Genomic DNA, 24,134 nt, shown 5'->3' on the forward strand with positions numbered 1-24,134 from the left:
ACTCGCCGAGTTGCTAGCCAACTCGTCGAGTCCATGCAGAGTCCAGAAGATTGGGGAAAAACCCTAGCCACTCGTCGAGTTGTCCCACCAACTCGTTGAGTTCACTCTGAATCCAAAAACGGGAAAAACCAATTCAACTCGTCGAGTTGGATGGCCAACGCGTCAAGTTCTTCAGCCCTTTCTCATTAAACTCATTCCAGTCAATTCCAATGCTCCAAACTCCAGATCCAACCTCCTAGGATGAAGTTACCACGTAAAGTTGCTAACTTTACGATCATGCAAGGACTCACAAGGCTAAAACACCCAAAAGTAAGCTCAAGAAGGGGTTTAGGACATGAAGACGGTTCAAAGCTTAATAAAGCTTGAGGCTTTAGGCCTAAAGGGCCTAGTAGTGTCCAAATTTGAGGTCTCATCTTCAAGGCATGCTCAAATAACTAAAGGACTCAAAGAAATGGCCATAAAATCCCTAGTGAAGAGATCTAACAAACAAATGGTCAAGGTGATAGCTTTTTACCTCCAAATGGAAGCTAACACTGAAAGAATACTGGATCCAAGGGCTCCTTCTCATTCCAAGCCTTTTTCTCCTCCAACTCCTTCAAAGAATGCAACAAATCACACACTTTTAGCCTTTCTCTCTCTCTCTCTCTCACACAAACACACAGATGATACCAACTACTTTAGGGTTTCTCTCAGGGTGCTAAAGTGATCAGGGAGGCGGGGTAAAGGAGTTAAAGTCCTTTAAATAGGGTGCAAGCCTAAATAATTAGGGTTTCATCAAACAGACTCAACTCGTCAAGTCCAGTCCTCCGACTCGACAAGTAGACTTCATAATCTGCGCGTCCTGATCAACTCCTACACGACGAGTTGGGACCAACCAACTCGTCGAGTAGGTCCTTTAATGTGAATAAAATTCTCAAGTTCCACATCTAGGAAATCAGGGTGTTACAATTCTCCCCCACTTAATTAGATTTCGCCCCCGAAATCGCTCTTTATCGACTCATAGATTGAAACAACCAAGCCGAGAAGCACAACCGGAAAATCTCGTAACATACAACGGTCTCCTTCCCAAGACATCCGAAACTAAAACAGGAACTCCCAACCCGAAAAGGATGGACCCCTTTGTCGTTGCAGCATCAACTCTGACTCTCCAGAACTCAGAAACTGTAGTGGTCTGTCTCCCCAAAAGACCGCCCATGCGGAATATCACCATGTTAATCGTTCATCGAATAACATGCCCGATAAAACACTTCCAACTCTGATTATCTTGTTGCGACTAATGGGAACAAGTCATTGACCATAATTGGTTGCTGATCACTCATGTCAGACATACTAGTCGGTCCATATCGTAACTCAAAAGGAACGGAGGGGTCACATCTCACCAAGGACCAACCACTGGTACTGCTATCCGAACCAATCTGAAGAACGAACCTCAATACTCTGCTCTCAGACACTAGAAGAATGACCATGCCCGGTCGGAAATATCCTCTGATTTCCATAACCATAAGCCCCAGCTTCCCTTCAAATGTTTCTTCCAACATTGGGTACCAGGTCAGCTCCCGACCCAAAAGTTGAATCTCTAAGGGTACCCTAGCCCATCCGAAAATACGACTTCACGGTCGTTCTATCCAACCGAGTTGTCTCAACCAATCACACTGAACTCTAAAATCATTAATTTCGCTTTACCCCAAGCGATTACTACAACCAATTTGAAATCGCACCCCACATCCGACCTCGGTCGTCTACTACTTGCTAATTCATGCGTGTCATGGTCCTCCTCAAACCAACGAACCGATTCACCCAAGTCTAAAACATCAGATGGGAAACACATCCCTCTCAAAATGAAATCCATCTGAAAAATCTGAATCCCAACCTGCTCGTCCTCCACACAGATAGAGCCAAAATCAAATACAATAGTCTGGTCCGACACAAAATTGGAACCACTCGTCCCAATCTGATACTCAACTCATTGCCCATGTTCCACGAATCTACGCATGCATTACACCTCGATCCTTCCAATTTTCATCAACCCTTCCCTAACTCAAAACACAACGGTTTCCGATCATCGCTGAGACCCTAGTCTCGCCCCTGGTCCGGCCACCAGGTTCCCACATACTCAATTGGCAAGGCTACCCAGGCCTAAGAACCCCTCTGCGCCACACTCTGACTAGTGAATGCTATGGCTCCCCGCAGTCTTACAACACTCCCTCACTGACCGATGAGTGTTACGGCTCCCCGCAGTCTTGCGATACTCTCTCTCACTGACTCGTGGATGCTACGGCTCCCTGTAGTCTTATGATACTCTCTCACCAAATCGTGAATGCTACGCCTCCCCGCAGTCTTACGATACTCTCTCTCACTGACTCAAGGATGCTACGGCTCCCCGCAGTCTTACGATACTCTCTCTCACTGACTCGTGGATGCTACGGCTCCCTGCAGTCTTATGATACTCTCCCTCACTGAATTATGGATGCTACGACTCCCCGCAGTCTTGCGATACTCTCTCTCACTGACTCGTGGATGCTACGGCTCCCCGCAGTCTTACGATACTCCCTCTTACTGACTTATGGGATGTCTTAACATGTAAAGTTGGCAACCTTACTCCCTTTTCATGGCTTAATGGGACCAAAACCTTAATACAAACCATAATAAGAACCCAAAATCATGCATGGTCCAACACAACTCATCAAGATGACATTTTTATGAACAAGGGACCTCCCAAATGTCAAGATCCATCATACTAAGCTCATGGAGTAGCTCATACTCACATGGATGACTCTAAGGACCAAAAATGAACCTAAAATGCTCCTTAAACTAGATCTAACACCTAGACTCATCAAGATAGAAACTTTTGCCCTCCATAAGATAGATCAAGATGCAAAAATTTTGGATTTAAAAGCTCCAAGCAATCCCACACTTTTCCAAGAAGCTCATTTTTCTTCAAAGATCACCAAAATGCTTGAAATACCACCAAAAGCTCAAAAACTAATCAAATGGGGGCTAGGGTTTTGTCTCTAAGGTTTAGAGGGATGGAGGCTGAATATAATAAGGTTTGGTGGTGACTTGAGGAGCTTAAACAGGGTCCAAGACCCTAAATTAAGGTTTGGGTCTGACTGTAGTACGCCCAGTGTAATTCTGGTACGCCCAGCGTACTCCATAAGGCATGCACGATCATATGGCTTAGTACACCCAGCGTACTGACCTCAGCACAAGTACGCCATGCGTACACATGTGTACGCCCTGCGTACTTGCTTAAACCCTAAAACCATGAATCTTCCGAAGGCCATAACTTCTTTGTTATAATTCTGTTTCCGACGATCCTTATCTCCACGAAGAGGTAACAAGAAACTCTACACTTCTATCAACTCATACTTGCCTTAAAACCTCTCGAACAAAAATCCAAATTCCATATAAGCCCGAACTGACACTTTAACAAAGTACCTCTTGGCTCCAAAACACAAACCGAACTTCCCGGATCATCCAAATTACCTTACCCACACCCGAATGGGTCTAAATCTCTTTTCCTCAAAGGCCCTAAGTCTGATGATACTCGGTCTTCAGGTCACCAACCCGCATTATGAAACGATTCGGAACATGGCGTTACAATAATCTAGTACTTTGCTCCAACCGATCTCCATCGAGTCTCACCCGCACGATTATAACCATACGGCCTCGCCCATGGGTCTCACCCAGACTGCACAATCTAACGGGCCTTGCCCATGGGTCTCACCCAATCGAGTGCTGTACAGGCGTAACCTCGCCTCGGTTCCAACGATCTTCATACCAACTAAGAGTAATAGTGACTTCGGTCTTCAACCATTCCTTGCAATTTGCATGATTGTGTCGTGCAAATTTGCTAGAAACGAACGTGCAATTTACATTTAATTTTTTTTTCTTTTTTTTTAAATGTATTGGGTTAATTCTATGACAATATTTGAAATACAAAAGATGAGATAAAAGTCCATACCAAATAAATTAAGGTAGGTCATCTACAAATTTTTAAAATAGGTCACAAAAAAATTTATTAATTACTTGTAGCAATTATTATTTCTTTAGGTGCATCAAGTGACCCACCTTCACTTGCAATACCCTCGCCACTACATGATTTCAACATATCCCCGAAAACACACACTCTATAAAAAAAGGTAAAAATACGGGTTATGAATTAATCGTTAAAAGTACAAACACTACTAGAAAAAGGAAAAAGGTGTATTAGCGACCGAAAAATCCGTCGGAAATAATGATGGTTTACCAAGGGATCTCAAACAGATTAAGAAGGACTTATTGCGTCGATTTTAGCAACCACTTTCTAACGGATTACCGACGAGAGTAAAAAAAATAGATTCCGTGGTCAACATGTTGGTAAATCGTAAAAGAAAGAAAAGATTCCGACGGAAATTGAATAGTGGACATACTTAAACGAATCTACTAGATTTGTAAACCCGGTCAATTTTTTTCAACTGAAACCTAATTTACCCCTTCACGATCTAATATGCTTCACCACCTTTGACTTACGCACACACCTCCGATCCATTGCACACTATCTCCGACCATCGCACACCATTGTGCACTACTATCATCACTAATCTGAGGATAATGAGTGGTGATGAAGATCACGGTGGCTGTGAGGAGGAATTTCTGTTAACGAGAATAAATATCGGCGGCGACGGTGGCGGAGGTACTGGTGGTCGTGATGTATCATGTCGATTGAACTTCAACGGGTTTCGGTTCTCGTGGGAACATAAAGAGAAGCTTCCTCGAGGAGGTTTCCACAGCTGCCTTGGGGTTTTAGGTAAAGTTTTTCAGGTATACCATTCGCATTATGTGTTGATTTTGATTGCTTTATTTGAAAATTTTGATTTATAAGTTGCTAATACTAGAAATTTTTTGTCAGTGATGTGAAAATCTCTTTTGTTTGTTAATTTATAATTTTATCGATCTGTTTTGTTTGTTTTTTATGCTACTGATTTCTTCCAAATGGTAGTGCATGGATTCCTAATATAGTTGAAGTGATTAAAAAGTTGCTACGAATGAAAGCAATAGCATTTTGGCTGACCAAAAGTTGATTGATGGTCCAAATGCAAATGAAAGAGGGAAAATGCTCATTCCTCTCATCGCAACATTTCAAGTAAGTTGCTTCTTTGAAATTTTGGGGATGTATAAGAATCAAACAAAGGGAAAGGAAAAGGGACCCTACAACAGTGTTCTCTCTACACACTCTCTTTTAGAACACATAGATGTGGCTATGCTTTTGGACAATGAAGCCATTTATGACATCTGTAGAAGATCATTAGACATTGAGAGACCTACATACACCAACTTAAACAGATTAATCTCTCAAATCATATCATCTTTAACAACTTCCCTACATTTTGATGGAGCAATTAACGCTGACATCAGAGTTTCAAACAAATCTTGTCCCATACCCACGTATCTATTTCATGCTTTCCTCATATGCCATTGTGATCTCAACTGAAAAAGCATACCATGAGCAATTATCAGTTCCTGAAATCACAAATGCACTATTTGAACCTGCAAGCATGATGGCTAAATGCGATCCAAGGCATGGAAAGTATATGGCTTGTTGTTTGATGTATTGTGGTGATGTTGTCCCTAAAGATGTTAATGTTGTTGTTGCCACCATTAAAACCAAAAGAACTGTTCAATTTATTGACTGGTAAGAAATTAATTAGCCATGGTTAAAGTTAATTTTAATTAGAATATGAATGAATAAATCAAGAAACTTTTGGATTAGGTTTTTAGGTGCCTAACTGGTTTCAAGTGTGGAATTAATTACCAACCACCAACAGTTGTTCCAGGGGCTGATCGTGCTAAAGTTCAAAGAGCAGTTTGCATGATAAGCAACAACACAGCTGTTGTTGTTGCTGGGTGTTTGTTCATTGGTATGTTGGTGAACGAATGGAGGAAGGCGAGAGGAATGAACATTTTTACCTTGTAAAGATCCTTTTTTTTCCTTGTTATTTTTTATATCATATATTGGGGTCTCCTTCAGGTTACAGGAAGTCATTCTTACCATTCTTCATGGTATAACTCGGATTATGAATATTCGTATGGACTGGTAGGTATCAAATTTTTAAATGTGTATGAGGTTTAATAAGTCTTTTTCCTTAAACACTATGTTGATTTCCTTGTAGGTCATAAGGAATGAGGTCTTGTCACTTCACACCTACTTGACCCGAGAAGAAAAGGTAAATTTCCTCCTATTTACTGTCAAACTCTGTGCTTAACAATAACGTTACATTACTTTCTGTTTCCTGCCTAATGTCCTTTGATTGCTATACTAGGAAATCCAAAAAAATCTTGGTTTTTAAGGGTGCTTTTGAAAAGATTTTCAGTATCATTAAAGAAGAGGGAGGTTCAGAAGGTGGTGTTGTTGTGAAGGTAATTAGTTGACTCTTAGTTAAGTCTATAGCATCAATGGGTTTCTATTGTTTTTGGTTATCGTGTAATGCAAAAATATTGAATCTGTTCCAATATTTGTAACTTCACAGGACTGTCTTGAATTGTTAACCAATCTCATTCGCAACAATGCATCAAATCAGGTATGCAGGGGCGTAGCCAATATAGGACAAGAGTGGGCCTTGGCCCACCCACACAAAATTAAGGTTATATATATATATATATATATATATATATATATATATATATATATATATATATATATATATATGTTAAATAAAAGTAATCGGGGTTGTAATATGGTCTATTCCATTCAAAACTTGAAATTAGTATAAGAGAATACATTGTTGTCTATGTCGATTAGACTCCATTTTAGATTATTTTAATGATGTAAGATAATATCGTGTGCAACTTAAAATAAACAATGTAGTTAAGAATGCATATATAATTACATTTTGTTATCATTTGAAGAATTTTGCCACTTGTTCTTATTTTGTATATTATTTGGTCTACCTTAAAACAAAATCCTAGCTACGACACTGAGGTATGTGTTTCTTTTGTTAAAATATTTACTGGAGTGAAGTTTTTTTTATTCATTTTGTTGCTTTTTACCACTTTATAGATGTTGTTTAGGTGTTGTTGAGGGAGACTATAGGCTTTCATATCAATTTTGAAGCTAAAAGGAACCACATAAAACTTTACTCGGCAAAAGGTCATACATTAAGTACTTATTAGTTTATTTAGACTGGCATTTACCTTTATAAACATGCTTTTAAAGTTTTATCATGTTTTAAAGTTTTAAGTTTGAAATTGGTGTCTATAGACAGTCAATCTACTGAGTGGCTTGGAAAAAATTCATTTGCTGCTGAGTGGAGGTCTGGAAATCGATCCTAGATGAAACTTCAAATACATCACTGATTTGACATTTTTCAACAGTATCAAACCTTCATCATGGATTCTTCTCCTCCTTTGTATGTTGTAGTAGTGCCCAAACAAGCCTTCTGTCTTTGGATGTTCAGCTGAGGATGATTGTGTAAATATTTGGGATTATGAACAGGTAAAAATGACTTTTCCCTTATCAAGATTTACTATTTTTTAGATACCCATTTCAAAGTTCATATTCTTTTGGGTTAAATAGCAATTTACTTTCATTTTTTAGCATCCTACTTTTGTTTCTTCCTATTACAACATTGTAGTTGAAACTATGGTAATGTCATTCAAAGACAAAGCAATTTTCAAACTACAATGTCCTAATATGAAAAAATTAAAAGTATAATTAGGTTTGATTTTTGAAACTACAATTCCTTTTTAAGAAAAAAAAAAGGAAAGTACAACGGAAAAAAAACCTTTTTTTCTCTTCCTTGACACTAACTTTTTATTTTTTTATTTTTTTTATTTTTTATTTTTAATTTTTATTTTATTTTTATTTATTTTTATTTTTTTGCATTTTATCTTTGACAAGGTTGGTCAAAAGATGGAACGTGGGGCAATTTTTAGAAATTTGCCCTTATTTGTTTTTCTTACAATTTTCTTGGTTTGCAATCATTTTCTAACATATTTTTTGAATATCATTTCTCCAAACAACACTTAATGGAAAAAAAAAAGACATGGCCAACCAAACTGCATGTGTCCAAGATCACATATCTTGAAAAAAGTATAAATCTTCTTCTATATATATATTAGGGGTGTGCATCAAACCGCACAAACCGTATAAACCGCCCATACTGCACCACACCGCACCGCATAATGCAGTTTTGGACGCTCGTGGTGCGGTTTGCGGTTTATAGTTTTCATAAACCGCACTATGCGGTGCGGTTTGCGGTTTATAGTTACCAAACCGCACTGCAACATACCATATATATATATATATATATATATATATATATATATATATATATATATATATATACACACACACACACACAACACACTAGATGTTTACCACTTTTAATACTCTTAATAATGTTTATGAGATTGCGATTGATAAACATGAGTCAAAATATGAAACCAACTATATCAAAAATATGTGTTTACAGTGCCATAAGTTCGTATTATAATTTTAAAACATTGTAAAATATTTTGATGTTATGTATTAAGAAGATGCTTATATAGGTAATTAATCTTTTCTTCATAGAATATAAAGCACCACACACTTATTATGTTTATGTTTATGAAACCGCATAAACCGCACAAAAACCGCAAAACCGCCCGCACAAAACCGCACCGCATAACGCGGTTTATAACCTTTGCGGTGCGGTCTGCGGTTCCCGAAAATAACAAACCGCATATGCGGTGCGGTTTGCGGTTTTGAGTATAAACCGCACCAAACAGCACCTCGAACACCCCTAATATATATATATATATATATATATATATATATATATATATATATATATATATATATATATATACACACACACACATTAATATTACCATTTAGAACATTTATTATTTGTTGGTGATTGCTGCTAAATGCAGACTACAATATTTGAGAAGAGTATGATGAAACAGGGGTGGTGCTTTTCTTCCAAAACAAGCAGATATTTTACCTGATAAAGATCACATATTTGAGGAAGAGTATGATGAAACGAACATTTACTACTGTTATATTTTTTCTTTGTTGTTATTTTATAAGCTTTTGGATGATGGATTAAATGAAATTAATTGTTTTTTTAGGCTAATACTGACTGATTACAAAGGTGTGTGCCATGTTGCTCTTGCACAAGGTCATTGTAGGCCTCGAGAGGTACACACAAATTAATTAAATTCAATTTTAAATATTAAGTATTATATAAGTAATTAGATATGTTAAATTAGTTAACTTTGTTCATGGTTTGTATTCAGGTGTTACTTGGTATTGATTCCTACACGTGTATTGTTGGAGCATTTGGCCAGTTTGCTACACTGATGCCGAATTTGTGTTAGGAACCAGAAGGCTATTGCTTAAGGTTTGAAAATTTGTGTTTTGGTTCTTTCTCTTGCCTTTTCTTCATAGGTGGTGTTTGTTTGTTATGATGAAATTAGGGAAGGAATGGAATGATTCATCCCATTGGAATTATAAAAACTTTGCTCGTCATTACCTTGTTTACAGGTGCCTCCAACCTTAAGATTCGTATTGGATGGAGAAATGCCAGATTATCTTCTTGCAAAAGATTTGATTTTACAAGTAAGATTCACTTTCAATAAGTTCTTGTTACAATGTACCAAAAAATAATCTTTTAAACACAACTTTAAACTTCCTATCTTGATTCACTAATCAGTTTTTTTGTCATAGATAATTGATGAAATATCTATATCTGGTGCCACATATAAAGCAATGGAGTTTGTTTGTTCAACTATCGAAAGTCTAACAGTAAGTTTTTAACCAATTTATACGGTCATGTGTTATTTTTAATCTAAATAGGATATCAATTTTTAGTTTTATACAGACACTTTTGGAAAAAGATTGGCTTGTTTCGGGGCATCTATTTTGGCAGGAACTAAAGCTTATATTATTTATGTTTAAAAAAGTTTTTGTTAGGATTTTCTGAGTTTTGTGTTTTTCTATTACATTTTTGTCCATTTAATATAAAAGAATGAATTTTTATGTAATTATTATTTTTAAATAAAATTGCTACTTACCGATGATTTAATGGATGTTGAATATTGAAACTTTTTAATTTTTATATTTGCTGGTTTTAAAATATAGACTTTATGTATGTTTTGATATTTTTCCGTGTTGAATATGTAATTATTTTTAATTTTTCATGAATTTATAATTGTTTTTGATAATGCCAAAATCCGTCGCTAATCTGTCACAAAAATTTGGTGATAAGCCGTTAGTAAGTTATTCTGAGATTCTGTCGGTAATCTGTTACAAACACATTTCGTCGGTAATCCGTTGCAAACTATTTACGTCGGTGATCGGTTACTAGTTACTGATGGAAAATTCCGTCGCTAAAAATTTGGCGTAGTCGTCAGAAATCTATTACAAACAATTAGCGACAAGAATATACCGACGGATTTTGGTCTGTTGCAATTCTGTCGGTATTAGCGATGGATTATCGACGATTTTGGCTGTCGGTAATGCTCTTTTTTTATAGTACTGAAAGAACACAACTCATATTCAATAAAGCTTTCACGAGAGACCGAGTAATAGAAAGCTCCCGGTCTCCAAAATAGCCCTATAAACGCAAAACGTCCCTTAAGATAGAGGTATCTCTCTTCTATATCGTTAATCTATGCTTTAAACATGCGATTTTATTCTGACTTATGTATCAGAGAACTCCCACATTATATCTCTTGTCGTTTGTATTATATTAAGGAGATTGCATGTTGAGGACTTCACCAAAAAGAGGCAAATATCATTAGTCATTTCATCATATCAGTCATATTTGCTCACAATTCTAGTATCAATATTTGATACTATTAGTTATGGAAAATTCTGATTATATATGTGTCCAGGTGTCTGCTCAATAACCGTATAATGGACATCATCACTACTAGAAAAAAGGTTTTCCTTGACAGACAATGTCTGTCATAAATGCCTATATATGACAGATGACAGACAATGTCTGTCATAAATGCCTATATATGACAGACAAATGTCTGTCATTGAAAGCCATGTCATAAAGGAAAATGACAGACATTAGGTCTGTCATAAAGTTTACGAGACTTTCATGACCAACAATTACGACATACATACACGACATGCGTTTTCGACATACATTTACGACTGACTTTGTCATAATTCGTAACTTTTTTGTATTTATCACGGACATTTACGAATGACGGACATTTACGACTTCAAATTACGACATGTTTTGTACAATATGGTTTTTGACATATTTTTACGACATGCTTTGTATGTCATGGTTTTATAGTTTTTTTAAATTATATATATATAGATATATATATATATATATATATATATATATATATATATATATATTCTACCAAATCTTAATCAAACTAAATTACAAATTTATTGTCCAAATTACACAAACTATAGTGTCAAATTCAAAAATACGTTCCAAATTCATCAAAAAGTAATTGTCAAATACATCACTCGTAAATTAAGTTTATGACATACGTTTCCCATTTTTCACGCACCCTATCAAGCTCGACATCTGTATATTCATTCTTCCCCCAAGCCTGTAATTAAAATATTCATTAAATACCTTCCAAAAGCCTCCCCATCAAAACCTGTAATTAAAAAAACACTTGAATCTTTTAATAGAAACTTGAATTAATAGAAACAAATTTAGTATATGCATGTTATATTGTTATTGTACACACCTTCCACCAACTATAAGATGTAAAGCCCTTAAAAGCCATGATTTATGTTTGTAAAGCTCCCCTGCCTGGTATATTTGGAATCTGAAGGGCAAAAATGGAATTAGCATCAGTGGAGAAGAAGATAACCCTGGATTAAGAAAAGAGATTAAGATTAAATAAAGTTTTAACCGTTAGCAATCTTAAAACTTTATTTTTCTAAATATATATATATATATATATGAGAGAGAGAGAGAGAGGATGTAACTGAAAGTTTATTTCAGTATAGAAGTCAAATAACAAAAAATAAACAAATGGCCCAGTTGAAAGCTTACATAGACCAATATGAGACAGGTTAAGACCTTACCTTACAAACTGGTTAGGGATTAAGTATTGTACTTGAACTGCTAAAAGAATAATTGAAATCTTGGTTGGTCAGAGTTGACATCATCACCCAATATGCAATCCTGCCAATAATAAAAGAAAAACCCAATAGACTAATTCACAATTTTAGAAGGCTTAAAGGCAGTTCTAGAAGCACCTTCAGCTATCAGACATGAAATTCTGCTATGAATGTGTAGGTCCATGTTTATATTAAAGAAGAAACAACTTAACAAGGGCAGTTCTGGAGTTTGATGAGTCCCAAGTCTGCAAAGATCTTTAACTGTTATCCTTTGTATCTCATCTAAAGTGTTCATATTATATGCCTGTTTTTGTTTTCAAATCACATTTATGTTTTAAAATATATATATTAAAAAAAAATTGATACCTCGCCAGTAACATGAAAGCTAAGTTCCAGCAGAAATGAGATCAGATCTGCAGAGTCCACTCCTCTGTCCTGTTCATAAAAAGTTCAAAAAGGACTCAAAATATAGTATTTAGAGAATATAGAAAAATTACAGATGCAAAAAATATGAATACCTCAGAATTACTGATATACTCCCTGATGATATACATTATACCAGAGTTGTGCATTGGTATCCATTAGCTGTAATGCAAAAAAAACGGATATCAATAATTTTAATAAAATACAGAATATAAATAAATTCAAGTACATATTTTTCATACCAGGAAATGAAAACCACTTTCTGTGAGCCGAGAACCTTCATTGTCCCTATGGAAATGTGAATCAACCATCATGAGATTCATACTTTAAAGAGAAAAATGGTATATAATTTTAAGAAATAATTTGAAAACCACCTTTGACTTAAAAGGCCTCGTTGGGAGACTTTCATCATGGAAGGACTGATGCTCTTTGTTGTAACCTCAACTTCAGCAGAGTTTATGAGATGCAGCAAGAAACACTAAATTGCCACAATAGCAAGTCATCAAAGAGAACATACAGATACTGAAGCTGCAAAATGATTAAAGATAGAAACCGAAATATATTCTTCACAATTTAATGAAAGTAACACAAAGTACATAAAAAGATTATACAAGGTTTCATACCTCCCATTGTTGAGCAGCATAGTTGTCTAACTCCTCTAAGCTTGGGAATCTTACTGTTATATTTGCAGCCATAGGTTCTCTTGGTAACACACCACTACAAAAACCACCTCAAATGTCACATACATACATACATACACGCATAAGCAATCAGCATTGGAGATGAGTTGGGATACAAGTTTCAACAATAGAGGTATATAAGTTTTTTTCCCATTAAGTCATTCTTTCAGCATTAAGTCAAATAGAGACACACACATATAGCTTACCAGATTAAGTGATTTAAGTCATATCACCATTAAGTCCACTAAGTCATATGACTTACCCATGAACAACATGCTTCCGAAGGTTCATCTGAAACATCAGGTTTAACCTGTAAGTGGCTTCCTTCTTCCTGCAGACACAATTCAGGACTTCAGCAAATAAGACTTAATTCAAAAGGTTATATACTCTTGAATTAAATGGCAAATGAAGTAGGCAATGATCTAATGAACTAAAAATCATCCATCAAAAGATAAACCAGATAGGTGAAGGGAACTCTGTTTGAAAAAGAAAAAAGTAAAAGGGAATTAAGCAAACACATGTACCTATCAACAGGTTCAGTAAATACTCTCAATTGAATGAGTCTATCAACAGCAACTCTATGCTTTGAAGCACCATCAACAAGAACCCATTCTTGCAATGAACTGGCTGACACAGGCACATCTATGTACAACAACTGGAGAACATACTTTTTGGCCAATGGTGGCAAAGACCTGAGCAACAAAATGTGGTTAACACATTGTGTAAATGATCAAACATCAAACATATATTAACAATGCAAAAGTGATGGACTTAAACAGATAACCTGAGAATAGCTTCACAAATGAAGGCATTCTCGTATAGCTTGTCGAGCTTCATGGCAGGTAAGGAGGACACCATGTCCATGAAATTCTTAGCTATAATCTTCACTTGAGGCATCTTGATCAACTTGTAAGATTGAAGGTGTGTTTGATTATAGGGATCGATTTGTGAACCTTGTCTGTGCTCATAATTCATATATTAACAAATTGTTGTGTTGGAATTCATTGTGAAATTGAAGCACATATTGAAAATTAATTTGGCATAACAATGTCTACAAACCAAAGAAATGTTTGGACCTGTATAGTTGGTGTTCTAAAGCACACCAATTTGTTTCCTGAAATAAACTATTTTCAACTCCCAATTCATTTCCAACTCCATAGTTATTAAGCCAGGTCAACTGAAAGATTAAGCAGAATAATCAGTCCCTGAAGAAGATAGAAAGAAAGCGGAGAGAAAGTACAAAAGCAGGAAGAATGTAAGGTAGAAAAGTATCACTCAACTTCTGTCTCTGTGAGAAAACAACCCAAGAAGGATAGAATTCTGGTAAAAGCAACTTTTTTGAATCTTCAACTGTCATTATCGCAAAAGCCGCAATCGTTGTTGCCTTCATCACATAATTTAACCCAAATTTCAATAAATTCACGAATATTCAGATCATACACTCAATTCAAATCATGTTTTAGGTCACACATTAAGGAAGATGCATATTGTGTGTGTTGTTAAATCAAACAACTCACACAAACTATTACACATAATGGAGACTGGAGTGTTTGTGTTGTGCGTAATCCAAATCCTTTTGAACTGACTCATAGACAGATGCAGATAGAAGTGTGTTATGACATGAAAGCTACGATAAAGCTAGATACATAACTTTTGGTTTCTTCCTCTTCGGGGGTGGTACGACGACCGGAGCAGCGGATAGTGGATGGGAGGGCCGTACGAGCGGAGGCGGCGGCAGCTAGCTTCTGCAGGACAGAAAGAAGGTGAGGGGCAGTCGGAGCAGCACCGACAACTGCCGTGTCGCGGTTGCAGATGGCGACAGAAAGAAGAAGAAGATGGAGGAATGGTGGCAGCGGACGCACTCACGGTGGCCACTCATTCTCTCCGGAAGGGAAGGTAGCCGCGATGGTCGGCGGTTAGGTGCAGCAAGGAACGGAGGTGGCGGCAGCGGTTGTTCACAGCAGCAGGCCGGCGGCGGCTGGGATGCCGGGGATTAAGGTGGCGGCTGAAAGAGTGTTGTAGAGTTAGGGTTTTCGGGTGTTGCACTCTAAAAACGGGAGGGGTAAGGAATCACGGGTTCAAGTCCGTGTTTTACCAAACTTGGATGTATTTTAACGAGATTGGTCCCTGCCTCTACAATTCCTTTACAATTTAAATCCAATAATTACTAATCACCTACACTTCACAAAATCTTTTACATTTCAAGTCCTAATATTACAATATAAACTCCAAATTCTAGTAATTATACCATTTAACTTCTTATGGCTAAAACTGATAAATTATTACGGATTTAAGGCTAAAATAAAATAAAATATAAAATATATCTCGGGGTTTTAGGGTTTATTATTTATTTATTTATCTATTTTATTTTATTTATTTTATTTCATTTATTTTATTTTATTTTAAAACAGAATGTTACACAATCAGGTGCCGGAAACTTAACATCAACTATCATCCGGTATCCGAAAGTATCAGATCTGGGGCTGTGGATATGTGGTTATGAAACTCGATCAAACAAGGATCGATTAGGATATCAGATTGTTGGATAGAGTAAATGGAAGATTCGTCCGTATAATTAAGGTGTGTGGTTTAGGGTCGACCCATTTAGTGGAATTTGGATATGTGGTTTAGGCGATCAATTTAGGATTTTTTATTGTTGCATAGGTTTTTATATTGTAAATGTTAAAAAATGTAGGGAGTGGTTGTGAGAGAAATTTAATAGGTTTTGTTTTGAAAAATAAATAAATAAATAAAAACAACCCCAACCAAACACAGTCAATCTTTTCCTTCTCTTTCTTCTCGCTGCTACAGTTGTGATTCGTCACTGGCGAGTCCCTTAGCGACTCATACAAGATGGTGTAAATATTGGTAGCAAGTGTTTGGCGAGAGAGGTGGCGACTGTAGCCTAATATTGCAAATTAACAAAATGTGATGCTCTTAGGAGGTAATACTTTTAAAAAAATGCCTCATTTTATTGAAATTGGAATCCACATTATTGAAATAGCCTTGCATTCTTCTTTGCTCTTCATAAATCATCCAAGTTGTAGAAATGGTCCTTCAACTCTTTTAGTTTTTTTTTTGTTATAGAAACGATCCTTCAACTCTTTTTTTTATTTCTTTTTACAAACCATCCGAACACTTATTTCATTTAAAATTTTGGTGTTTTGCTAGCTATCATCATGCATAATTTTCCTTTTTATAAATGAGATTTTCTACCATGCATCGTTTTTAATATATAATAACTATTATTTGTAGGTTAGCAAACAAAAATAACGCTAACCTACCGATTAAAAGGTTATTCTTCAGGGTTTTTTTTGAGTTTTCACCAAAATATAATTTTTTTTCCAAACACTCATCTTTTTGTTTTTTTCCTCACACCAAAGTGGAGCTTTTTCAAATTGGTTCGCCAGTTTGGGTTTTTTTTTCCCTGCTTTGTAATTAGTTTTTTTGCATTAATCTAATGGTTTATTGGTTTTAATATTTAACTCACATCCTTTAAACATGCTTTAATTTTTTTCATACTATATAGTGCTCATGTACTTGTCGACATAGCATCATTGTATTATTCTTTGTGATTACTAACTTTTCCTTATAGTATTAACGGATAAAAATCATTCTAATTTACTCTTTAAAATATGACATAAAGTTACGACATACATTTTTGTCTGTTGTAAATCATTGATATTTTACGATATATGACATAAATTTTATGACAGACTTTTATGCCTGTCATAAAAGTATTGTATGTCGTAATTCATCTGTCAAGGAAAGCCTTTTTTCTAGTAGTGAGTGGTTAAATGAATGCTCTAGATGTCTGACAGCTTGTTCCAAAATAATTATGACCACCTAATATTTATCTAATTAAAAAATTTCCTAATCTTAAAACAATAGATATTTATGTAACCAACAAGGTAAGTGTTAGTCATGTTGAGTTTTTTTAAATATTATTTGTTTCAAATTTATTTAGTGAAACTCAAAAGTGGAAGAAATTTTTTTTTAAGTAAATCTAATCGTTATAAATTATAACAAGTTTTTCAGTTTTTAAAAAATAAACATTTTCTTTGAATGCTCTTATTCCGGAATATTGTTCATATTCTGAAGGGGTTTTTTTTTATTTCAAAGAAATCTTTATTTTTGAGATTCCAAATATTACATTTCGAAGTGTTTAATATCATCGTTTTTTAGAAAAATGTCTACTTTTATGCACTAATATCGTATATAAATTCACATTACTATGTTTGTTTAAATTTTTGTTAGATTTAAACAAAAAAAAAAGAGAATTTTTTTTTTCAAAATTTCAGAATTGTTGATCGGATTTCGAACTTGTTTTTGAAATTTCGAAGTTTTTTTTTTCTGAAATCCGAAATTTCAGTCCGGAATCCGTAATGTTGGTTCGGAATCCGGAATGTTGTTCTGGAATACAAACCAAAATGAACTTTTTGTCAGAGAAAATGTTTTTTCTTGCTACGAAATACTCATTTCGAACCAACTTGTTATTTTTGCTAAAAATATGTTTTTTTTATGATTTTTATTAAATACACGTTAAAAAGTTGTTAAATTACTTAAATTCCCAAAAACGTTGAAAATGAGATTTATTTTTTCGATTAATTTAAGGTTATATTAAAACCCTACTTTTTCTTTTTATCTCATGTGTATCTCATTTTGACAAACAAAAAGGTAATACTCTCTATCTCTTAGGGTATATGGAGAAGTCGGTGTAAAAAGTAAGATGTGACTCTTTGTCTCATAAAAATATATATAAGGGGTGGCAAATCGGGTCATCGTGTCGTGCTTTTGTCTGACACGACACGACACGACAAGGTTTTATGTAACACGAACACGACACAACACGATGTCGTGTTTTTTTAACTAACACGAAAACGAACCGATTAAAAAACGACAAACCCGACACGACACGACAAAGATAACATAATAAAAAATTAGTTTATTTAATTAATTTTTTATTACATAACACGACAAACACAAAAAAAAACGACAAATAAATATTAAATCGTGTCAATTTCGTGTAGAATTTTAGACACGAACACGACACGACACGACATCATGTTTTTTACACTTAACACGAACACGACACGAACACGAATTCGAATTTCAGTTTTGTCCCAATTTCGTTCCGTGTCGTGTATTTTTGTCGTGTCGTGTCAACAATTGTCACCCCTATATAAATATATTTAACTAGATTATATATATCAAGGTTGCAGAAATCGCTTGACGGTAGCTCGGCGGTGGACTGGGGTCAAGGGATTAATCGGCTAGGCGGTGATTAATCGGGGACCATTAATTATTAAAAAATTAATAAATAAAACATTAATCCTAAGAATATAACATTATATCTATTAAAAAGTTACTAAAAATTAATAAATATAACATTATAACATGATACTATGATTACAAAAACCCTTTTGATCCCTAATACATCAGATCTAAATAACCAACAATTGCATTTGGATCCAAGTCTGCATAAAATGGGGAGAAAAAAGTGTTATGAACAATGAGTTCCAATAGCATCGGGAAGAGATGTGGACCTGCAACCTGTTGTCTACTGCATTTGGAACTTTGTGAATGTTAAGGGAATTCAATAGAAGGAGGCTGTGGATATGTGGAAATTCCATGATCGATGATTCCATCCTGATTATTGCTATATAACACACAAAAGGCGACGACTGTTGTAGAAGCTTCAGAAGGCGAAGACTGGTTTAGCTTCGAGGATGACGACTGACGGACTGCGATGACGTGAATGGAAGAAAAAGACGGTGTCGGAGGAGGGAGAGATGGCATCGAAGAAGAATATGACATCGTTTTAGAAGCTTCAGTTCATGCTTTCTTTCGTTCCTTTAGACTATAGAGAGAATTTCAAAAATGAAAATGAATGAATGCGATGGAGTGAGAAGAACCCTAGCAGCAATTCTAACAATTTGCAACTTTTGCCCTTAATGTTTTTTTTCTACCAATTAGGGCGCCTAGGCCCGCCTAGACCCGATAATCTCTGTCTTTAACCGATTTTGACCATGTCCGATAACAGGGTCCGATTAGCTATAAACGTCGACGGTGGAGGACAGCCAAGCGCCTAGACGGCCGATTAATTGCAACACTGATATATATATATATATATATATATATATTGATGGAGCTTGAAGTTTTGATTTAGAGGGCCGAAAGTACAATATGTATAAAAATTGAAAAACAAGGAGTCCAAAGTCAAACTTTATCATTTTATGCTTAATATGTAAAATTTTTAATAGTAGATGACTAATTCTAAAAAAAGGGGGGGGGGGATAGCCCCCGTAGCCCTAAAGAAGCTACGGGAACTGTTGAGAATTAAAAAATCCACGCAAACCCGAGAAACTTTCCTAAAATCTTAAAACAAAATCAAACAAAAAATTAGTTGGTTTTCAAAAATCTTTGAGTTATCAAATGATCTTAATTTTGTTATATCTCTCTCTCTCTCCATATATATATATATATATATATATATATATATATATATATATATATATATATATATATATATATATATATAAACAAAATCACACAAAAAAATGGTTGGTTTTCGAAAATCTTTGAGTTATCAAGTGATCCTAATTTTGTTCCCTCTCTCTCTCTCTCTCTCTATATATATATATATATATATATATATATATATATATATATATATATATATATATATATATATATATATATATATATATATATATATATATATATATAATCAAGATCAAATAAGAGGGAAAATTTTGGTAAGAAGATAAGAAGTTTTTTTTCTATATATTTTTTTAGCGAACAAATAAAATGATTCAAAAGTTAGATGATTCACAAGAAAAAATTCTCAATAAAACATCTTCATGATTTAAAACATGAAGTAGTTAAGATAATATTTTAAATTTATCATTTAAAACATGAAGTAGTTAAGATAATATTTTAAATTTATCTGATCTCTTTATCTATTATTTAATTACGTAAAATAATGTGTTTTATACCCTCATAGTGGTTTTGTAGCACATTTAAATGGGGTTTATTTAATATTAACGTTAAATTATTAATTTTAGTGACCGGCTAGTGAAATCATTTGATCCGTTTAACACATGGTGGTGATGAAATACCTTAAGCTTATCGCCCTTCTTATAAATAGTCTAACTCTACTTCATGCTAATATATAGAAAATGAAATAGCATACATTGACGAAAACTATCAATGAACATGTCTCTTACACAAGAGGAAGTTACTCGCCCCCTTGTCAACTTTCCTCCAAGCGTTTGGGGAGATCAATTTCTCATCTACGATGAGGTATGTAAATTACCAGATATTAAAAGAAATAGATATTACTTTTATGTGTATCGATGTATACATGTACAACAACTTTTTTGATGATTAATAAATGGATGTAGCACGTGGAGCATGCTAGGATGGAACAAATAGTCAAAGATTTGATACAAGAAGTGAAGAAAGACATAATGGCAACTTTGGATGTTCCGAAGCAACACACAAATTTGTTAAGAATGGTTGATGCAATCCAACGCGTAGGCATAGCCTATTATTTTGAAGAAGAGATTGAGAAAGCTTTGGAACATATTCATGATGCATATGGTGATGACTGGAATGGGGGTAGTCCTTCCCTTTGGTTTCGACTTATGCGACAACATGGCTTCTATGTTTCATCCCGTGAGTGTGCATAAATAAAATAATTATTATTCGTGTAAAAGAAGCTATCTAACAGTGTTTTACATGTATCGAAACAGAAATTTTCAATAGGTACAAAGAGAAAAATGGAGTTTTTAAAGAATCTTTAATCACTGATGTCCAATGTATGCTTGAGTTGTATGAGGCAACTTATGTGAGGGTGCATGGCGAAGTTGTACTGGATGATGCTCTTGTTTTTACAAGAATTCACCTTGATGAAATAGCCAAGGATTTAGTCAAAGCAACTCTACTTTGTCTTTCCATATACAAGAAGCACTAAAGCAACCTATACAAAAAAGGTTGCCAAGACTAGAGGCTTTGCGCTACATTCCTTTCTATGAACAACAAGCTTTACATAACGAGTCTTTACTTAAACTTGGGAAGTTAGGGTTCAACTTGCTTCAATCACTGCATAAGGAGGAGCTTAGCCAAGTTTCCAAGTATGCATATATACTCCGTCAATCCAACAACCCCCCAGTTTCATTCTTCTTATCTTTTTTTTATTCTTCTTATCTAAAAAATATAACCTGAATATTATAGGTTGTTTCCTAGTTTGAATTTATTATCGAAAATTTGGTAGTTTTTAATAGATTTCTACATGCGGATTAATGTAATGTAGGTGGTGGAAAGGTCTTGATGTCCCAAACAATCTACCTTATGCAAGAGACAGAATGGTTGAATGTTACTTTTGGGCACTTGGTGTGTACTTTGAGCCACAATATTCTAGAGCTAGAATTTTCTTAGCCAAAGTGATTTCAATGGCAACAATTCTTGACGACACTTATGATGCTTATGGTACTTATGAAGAACTTAAGATCTTTACCGAAGCAATTCAAAGGTATCTTCTATTCACACCATCTACATGCACTCGAACACAAATAAACTTGTTCTAATTATGAACATAATCGTCCTTAAAACGTAATTCTTTTAATCAAACTAATCAAGAAATCTCGTGTCTCTGTGTGTGTGTATATATATATATATATATATATATATATATATATATATATATATATATATATATATATAGGTGGTCGATTACATGCTTGGATGGGCTTCCGGAATATATGAAACTGATATATGAAGGACTATTAAATATTTACAAAGAAATGGAAGAAATCATGGCATGTGAGGGAAAATCATATCATCTCAGTTACGCCAAAGAGTCTGTAAGTTTTTACACCTTTTAATTTGCAATAATGTTTTACAATCAAAAAATTCTTACAATGGATGTGACTGTTGATCATGTTTTCATTTATAGATGAAAGAGTTTATTAGAAGCTACATGATGGAAGCAAAATGGGCAAATGAGGGATACGTACCGACAATAGAGGAGCACATGTCGGTTTCATTTATCAGTAGTGGGTATAGCATGCTCGCAACAACATGTTTTGTTGGCATGGGTGATATAGTCACAGATGATTCGTTCAAATGGGCTCTTACCAAACCACTTCTTGTTAAATCATCATGTCAAATTGCTAGACTCATGGATGATATTTTCTCCCAGAAGGTATATATCGAAATTTGATATTCACTACAAAGAAATCATTGGTTATTGCTAACAAGATTATTTTTACTCGCTTTGCTAGTTTGGAAGCATTAACACACTTTTCTTACTTAAAATGCAGGAGGAGAAAGAAAGGACGCATGTTGCATCAAGTGTTGAAAGTTACATGAAGCAATATGATGTTCCAGAAAAGTATGTCCATGACTTATTCAACAAGAAAATTGAAGATGCTTGGAAAGATATAACCCATGAGTCGCTCATGTGTAAAGATATTCCAATGACTCTAATAATACGTGTGATCAACTTGGCACGGGTGATGGATGTTCTATATAAGCGTAAAGATAGTTTCACACATGTAGGAGAAGAATTAATAGATCATATCAAATCTCTGCTTGTTCGTGCTATAAGTATATGAGTTTCAAGTCCTCTTGTTGTGCAGTGTTTGATACAGTGGTTTGATGTCCGACCACCCATTTTCTTGAAAATGGTTTATTTTGGCAATCTTGATATTCAGTAAGGTCGCAAGTTATTTGATGTTTGATAGCTCGATCTGAATGTAATTTATTACTGTTTTTTTATTAATCAAGTAGACGTGTCTTACAATATATACATATGTGAATGACTTTAGGTTATCATTTATACTCATGTCTCGCTAATAAAAATATTTAATGCCTTAAATTTGCCTTTTTCTGTTGTTACCGAATTCCAACTTTTGGAGGAACAAGCTAACTACAAACAAAAATAAAATAAGGCGGTTCTAGTATAGGGCATACACTGGCCCGCTGACTTTTTCGGCGCAACGAAAAAATTTGCCTTTTTCTGTTGTTACCGAATTCCAACTTTTGGCGCAACGAAAAATTTTTCGAAATTTTTGAAATTTTTTTTTTCTATTATTTTGCAACTCCTGATTTTCCCGTACAATCCCTACGTTGAAATCTCACGGCCTTACAATATAAAGGCCTTACAAAAAAAAGACCCGTACAGCTACACTTTTGGAGGAACACCAACAATATTCTACAACAACGCTAACGATGTGTTTCACCGACGAAGATGCCTTTTGGGACGGAGATTCACCGACATAACTTTTAGCCAAACACTAAAATGTTGTTTTTTTATTTTCTTTTTTCTCTGGTACTTGGACAATTTATAAACTATTTACCACCTACATATATCCTATATAAATGACTATATCCCTATTTGTTCCTTTTTATTACTATGTTTATTTATCTCTTTATTAATTGCTACTAGCCAGCTATTTAAGGCAAACCTTCAAAAGCTAGCTACAGTTAGAAAATCTGTTTACATGATTCTCGAATCAAAATAATACGTCGACTTATTATTATTTTAATACAAATTGTTATTATTGAAAATATATGCAATTGCATTCTTTAAAAATGTTTAATTCTCAAAAAACCAAACATAATTATATTATTTAAAAGTGAAAGGACGATATGTATGCATTGTGAACCTCTTAACTTTTATAATCTTGTTTCAGTAATTCGCGAACAATCAATTTTTTTTTAAATATTATCCAAATGAATGACATTAATTTAAAATGTAAGTAAGAGATTGTACTTTTTTTTAATTGGATGACATTAGTTTCAAATCCTTTAAAATTAAGGCTGTAAACGACCCGAACGAACACAAACAAAGGCTTGTTCATGTTCGTTCGTTTAAGTTAGCCGAACAATTGAACGAACACGAACGGATAAACGAACGAAATTTTCTTGTTCATGTTCATTCGTTTAATAAA

General features: G+C 34.6%; 3 pseudogenes across 3 annotated transcripts; 2 read left to right on the forward strand and 1 right to left on the reverse strand.

Annotated features, from left to right (window-relative positions):
• Positions 1-4,541: 4,541 nt before the first annotated feature.
• LOC145139104 (tubulin alpha-3 chain-like) lies at positions 4,542-6,245 on the forward strand (annotated as a pseudogene). The gene is made up of 5 exons (XR_013721831.1): positions 4,542-4,803; positions 4,982-5,674; positions 5,761-5,908; positions 6,011-6,076; positions 6,153-6,245. The product of XR_013721831.1 is annotated as a tubulin alpha-3 chain-like (transcript).
• A 5,113-nt stretch (positions 6,246-11,358) lies between these two features.
• Positions 11,359-15,242, reverse strand: LOC145137259 (general transcription and DNA repair factor IIH subunit TFB2-like; annotated as a pseudogene). The gene is made up of 14 exons (XR_013720972.1): positions 14,828-15,242; positions 14,452-14,560; positions 14,253-14,349; positions 13,961-14,134; positions 13,701-13,868; positions 13,439-13,507; positions 13,120-13,213; positions 12,871-12,974; positions 12,739-12,784; positions 12,592-12,658; positions 12,440-12,508; positions 12,038-12,377; positions 11,695-11,775; positions 11,359-11,601 (listed from the first exon to the last, which is right to left on the reverse strand). The product of XR_013720972.1 is annotated as a general transcription and DNA repair factor IIH subunit TFB2-like (transcript).
• A 5,128-nt stretch (positions 15,243-20,370) lies between these two features.
• Positions 20,371-22,972, forward strand: LOC145136744 (E-beta-caryophyllene synthase-like; annotated as a pseudogene). The gene is made up of 7 exons (XR_013720697.1): positions 20,371-20,481; positions 20,583-20,856; positions 20,934-21,314; positions 21,494-21,712; positions 21,905-22,043; positions 22,136-22,384; positions 22,503-22,972. The product of XR_013720697.1 is annotated as an E-beta-caryophyllene synthase-like (transcript).
• The last annotated feature ends 1,162 nt before the right edge of the window (positions 22,973-24,134 follow it).

This window comes from Lactuca virosa, chromosome 9, assembly GCF_052849685.1.
Source record: "Lactuca virosa cultivar CGN04683 chromosome 9, Lactuca_virosa_CGN04683_v6, whole genome shotgun sequence".
In the NCBI taxonomy this organism is placed as follows: domain Eukaryota; kingdom Viridiplantae; phylum Streptophyta; class Magnoliopsida; order Asterales; family Asteraceae; genus Lactuca; species Lactuca virosa.